Here is a 6,008-nt window from a genome sequence, read left to right as displayed (position 1 = left end):
AATTATATCAAATTATATTAAAAAATTGTTATTGACTCTTTATTCCTCTCTTAAAGAATGTGAATATCTATTTATTATTGTCATTGTCATTATTAAATATCGAAGATAGTAGGGATTAAAATGTAATTCACTTTTTATTGAATCTCCTTGCAATTGGAAAAGCACAAGAGATTTTTCCAAATTCTTATTTGAATGGCAGAAGGAAATCGATTGTCCAAAGTGATCTAAAATTTGTATTGTCTTGGGTTTCAAAAATCAACAATAGACCTGGAAAATTATGGAAGAAAATTACATGGCAGACCAATTTTGCAAAGCAAGATGATAAAACTTCATTCTTTTTAATTAGCTTTTAGGTTTGTTTGATTCGGTCACTTTTTTAAGATAGGTCACATGTCTTTTCACCAATAATTTTAACATTAAATATTTAAATAATTTTATTATTATCAACCATATATCTGCACTACAAATCAAGATTTGATTGAAGAGTTTCCTTTCTACTCTTAGCTAGTTTGACCGGTAAGTTGGGAGGAACGAAGTAGGTTTGCTTGTCCTGTTCTTTATTTTTTATTTTATTTTATAAATTTTAAAATTTAAATTCTAACCTTTTGCATTATTAATGCTACTCCTTACTTGAATTTAAATAATAAAGTCAGACTATAAATAAATATTTTTAATCTTTTATTTTTTTTATTAAAAAGAGATTAAATTATCAAGTAATAATAATGTAATTATACAATAATCATTATCACTAAAAAAAATTATAAAATTACCAATGACCTTTAACTAGTGGTATTGGAGATTTCAAATTCAAATCCCAATTAGAGCCAATTATATCAAATAAAATTATAAATTTCAATGTTGATTGATATATTAATCACTAAAAACAATTTGTGTAAACTTTTAATAACCTACTCTAAAATATTGAAGAACTATATTGAATAACTTATTTGGTATAATTATATTATATTTACAGTAGATGCATCATCAAGTAATAAGTTGAATGTTCGACAAAATACTAAAGAGACTGAAAGGGTTGTGATTGCTAAAATAATAATAGTGACCACATGTTTTTGAAATGAAAAGATTCCGAGAGAGTTGAAATTTCTAACAAAACTTGAGTGCATGAACCTTACTAAGAAATAATGACTTCTCTTGCAATCTCTTCTGTTTCTAACAACTACATTTGTGTTTTTTTCTTCTTTTTTCTCATCGAAGGTACACTTTTACTACTGGACTTTAGTATTATTAGAAATTTCAATGTAATATCTCTATTTCAATCAGATTGAATATTATTTCTTATGATATTAACACTTTTGCCCTCCCCCAAACTCAAATGAGACAATCTCCTCATTGGCTTAATCAAAGTGGCAAAAATGTCAATTAAATCAATAAATGATAGCTCGAGAGATATAAACTAAGAAAGAGTGGAAAAGAGTTACCATGTAGAACATACATGCCTAGTGCTGAATGAGCAGAATATGTACATGAGGCATGTGAGTTATAAGTATTTGGAGCATGAGGCATGTTAATTAAAAAGCATGAGGCGTGTTAAAGTAAAAGTAAATTGGCATGCCCTGTGCTGAATGCTAATCAACTGACACTGGGTACCAACATGGGGCATGTCATGCTTCATGAAAATTTCGATGGGTTTCAAAAATTTTGCAAATTTGAAGCAATTCAAATAGTTCACATGGCAGCATAACCCTTAGCATGAGGCATGGTAAAGGAAAGCAGTGTCAACATGTGGCATGTGAATGTCCAGGAGTTACCTTAGATGCTGAATTGTCATAGCTAACAGAAGAACAGCTACTGTACTTTCAATAATCCAGTTATATGACTATCAAAGAGCAATATCAATAATGCTATTACAATAGCCCATAGAGACTAAGATTAAAGAAAATGATCAATGCAATAGAAATCTGGATTACAAAGACAATGCATGCAGCACAGCAAAAGAAACCAATGCAGCCAGCAACAATGAACAAGCCAACTTAAGATGCATGAAACAAACAAAAATAAAGAAAAACAAAAATTTAAACCATTCACAAATAGATAAAATATGTAGAAGTTCAAATAACCAGGAAATGAATAGTTCAAACATAAACAGACTGACCAAATTACACAATTAAAAACTAAAGTTTCATAGGGTAACTGAAACTAACAAAAACAAAGTTCTAAAACTAGACAGCTGGTTGGTCTTCTTCATTTGTGGATTGCACTGGCTCATTTGCTGCTGTAGGTGCTTGCTCATTGGATTTCTCAGAAGCAGTATCCAGGTTTTCTACCATAGCTTTCATCTCTTCAAAAATATCTTGGCCCCATTTGTACAGTTGGTTAAAAGAGGCTGCCAGCTTGTTATAAATGTCAATCATTTCTCTGTCATAAATTTTCTGCTTTTTCCTGAATGAAGAAAATTTCTTTTTAATCTTTTTCTCAAGCTTGGCTTGCTTCTATCCAAGTGCATCAACCTTAGCTTCTAAAGCTTTCAGAACAACCACAAGATCAAAACTATCATCAGAAATAGATGGTTGTGCATCACTCATTCTGTCAATTTTGGCTTCCAAATTTTTAAGAAAAGCAAATAAGTCTGATTGCCCAATAGTAGGTTGGTGAGAGCCAAAAGGACCAGCATCAGTTGGTTGTCCTATACCTTGTGATTGTTGCTGCTCTTCATCCTCCTGTCCCCCATTTACCCGAAGGAGCAGAAGCATGAAAAATATAAGTTTAGAACATTGAATTCAAAAATTTTCTTCTAGGGTCTCATGCATCATGCAAGATTTATTATTTACCTAATTGATTTCAATGTTAAATAGCATATTAAAACACTTTTAATATATTTTTGGATCTGCATTTACCATTTAAGATTTTATAATTAACAGATTAATTCATTAGAACCCTAGATTAATTCAAGAACTTGTGCACTAACCTTTTGATACACTGTAGTTGTGTTTGATACCTCTGGGATGCACTTAGGACACCAAATGTTGTCCCTCTAGCTTGTCCACATCAAGATCACCAATGGCAGCCCCTTAAACAGTTTCTCAAGCATTTCCAATCAATTAGAAATTCAGGTTTTGCCTTTAGAGAGATTACAGATGTATATAGGACACTAGAAACGATTTCTAGCAATTTTAATTCAAGAGAATGTTGGCAATTCTCTTTGAATTGATGAGAGATGAAGAAGAAGAGAGGAAGAGATAATAAGAGGTGGTGGCACAAAAGAGAGAATAGCATATTGCATTTTGTTCTTTCATCCTTTCCCTTATATAGCTAGGTCATCACTTAAAAACCCTTGCCACATGTCATCTTCTGATTGGCTCTTAGTTTAATTGATCCAATCACATTGTGCCAAGTGTCAAACTTAGATTTAATCTTAACTTTTATTATCTTACATGATTAAAAGACAAATGACAAGCTTATGTGTAGTGCCATGTGTCACCATCTCATGGTGCCACGTGTCACCCTGTGAAATGACCAAAATACCCTTGTGTCTTAATTTTGAGTTCTCAACCCAAAATAATTATTTTTCCTCTTCTAATCAATTTATATCAAATATAAATTAATTAATTAATCTCTATTAATTAATTTTTCATAATTAAATTCATATTTAAACACTTTAAATATAAATTTAACTTATATTATACATCCAATAACCTATATTTGGTTTCAAGCCATGCTAGGGACTTTGCAATCTAATTGCAAACCAAACCTATTTAATTAATCAATTAAACTCTTTAACTAATTAATTAAATCACATTTAATTTGGTGATTACTTGTGTATGTGTGTGACTTAGTAGGCTCATCACTAATTGGCAATGAGATATGATATCAACTCTTAATATCATCAGAAGTCCTTCTTACCATAAATGATTTCTCTAAATCATTTCATGCACCTCATAGACCATGGTTAACACCCAGCATAGTATGTCATGGCCACCCAATCAGTAATAAGGTTTATCTTTAATGAACCTATAATCATATGTTACCTCTCTATTACAAAATCCCAATTCGAGCTGGAGTCATGGTTTATGTCAAAACCCATATGCTATGAATACTATGTTCTCTTTTAATTCCAGTTCTTGATTAAAAAGATTTTCTCATCAGAAACTCTTTTCTAATTAAATCTATCTGTCATGGCCAGGAACTTGAAACATTAAGAATAATTAAATGAACATGGGATTTTATCCCTATTTACTTAGGGCAATAGATTCCATCTTGATCAACACCTACCTCCATATATAACTAGTAGGAGCCAACACATGCCTATATACCCATACACAGTACAAGTATGAAAGCAGTATCAAACTCAAACCACCTATATACAAGATAACTGTGCTATCTCAAATCTAAAGATTATATGCACTGATATGATTTATGACAATGCATAGACAAGAGTAAACTCCATGTGCTTGTCATAAATGTCACTGGTTCGGCCTACTTATCATGCATAAATGCCTATTATGTTTGTTATATGGCATGAGACTCACCATTCCATCTTATTTATATCTCATATAAATACATTGGGAATAAACATGAATACAATCTTTCTGGATAAGTCATGTTCTGTGTGAAGTATCCTCGATTGTGAACTAATTTATGATACTTTGTACTAGAAATATTATCACTCATATTCTTAACAACTTAATAATAGAATTTCTAACAAAATATCAATGGACCTTTTCTATTACACATAAATATATTATGTAAACGGAAAAGTGAAAATGCCTTTTATTAATAAAACATGTACAAGATACATACATACTAAATGATATGCTCTAGAGCATACTACTAACAATCTCCCACTAGCACTAGAGCCATTCATTACAATATCTTAGACCCATCTTCTCAAGATGTCGATCTAGTTGAGTTTGTGACATAGGCTTAGTGAATGGATCAGCTGGATTTTCAGCTGATGCTATTTTCTGCATGGCTACATCGCCTCGCCCAACTATTTCTCTAATAATGTGGTAGCGCCTTTCTATGTGTTTGAATTTCTGGTGAGACCGGGGTTCCTTAGCCTGTATGACTGCTTCATTGTTGTCACAGTGGAGTGGAACTGCTGACTCAATGGAAGGAACTACTACAAGTTCTGTCACGAACTTCTCAATTTTCTTGTAAAAAATTATTTTCTTGAAAATTTTTCTTGGAAATAAAGTTTTCAAAAATAATTTTCTATGAGAAATGTTTTTTTCGAACAATTCTTGAATAAAAAATGTCAGGGTTGAAACATTAATTCTATAAAATTTCAAGGATTAAAAATATTTTATTTAATTAAGTATAAGAATATCATTTCATATATATTTAACGGAAATGATATTTTTTTTTATGAAAAGACCAACTCGTTAATGAATTCAAATTATAAAGACCAACAGGAACATTTTCCATGCTGACACCTTCTACAAATGTATCTCTCACCAATGCCAAATACCCTTGGCATCCACGCCTCAACATTTTTCTAGCATTAATTGTTGACACCAAATTATATGGAGCCACGCTCCTGTCACCATCAAAGCTAAACTCTTCCACACCAGGTATGTGGAAATACACCTTTTTGTTCCTGCAGTCTAAAGTGGCATAATGAGTTGCCAACCAATCCATCCCCAAGATTACATCGAAATCCATTACTGGTAAAGGAACCAAGTCTGCTGGGAGGATCTTTCCATCCATTACCACTGGGCTACCCGGAAAAACCATATCTACCTCTATGTTGTCACTAAGTGGGGTAGCTACCGATAAAGGACATCCTAAGGTTGTAGGGTTTCTACCCAACTTCATGGCAAACACAGGGAAGACAAATGAGTGCGTAGCACCCGGATCTATCAAAACACGAGCCTCATAAGAACAGACAAGAAGAATACCTGCCACAACTGCATTGGAAGCCTGAGCATCCTGGTGGGTCAGGGTGAAAACCCGAGCTTGACCCCTACCCTGAGTGGCAGAGCCCTGATACTGACTTCTACCTCCTGATCTGCCTCCAAATCCACGTCCCCCTTGTCCTCGGCCCTGTT

The sequence above is a fragment of the Hevea brasiliensis genome, chromosome 1 (genome assembly GCF_030052815.1).
Source record: "Hevea brasiliensis isolate MT/VB/25A 57/8 chromosome 1, ASM3005281v1, whole genome shotgun sequence".
NCBI classification, from domain to species: domain Eukaryota; kingdom Viridiplantae; phylum Streptophyta; class Magnoliopsida; order Malpighiales; family Euphorbiaceae; genus Hevea; species Hevea brasiliensis.
Note: the sequence above shows the minus strand (reverse complement) of the source record.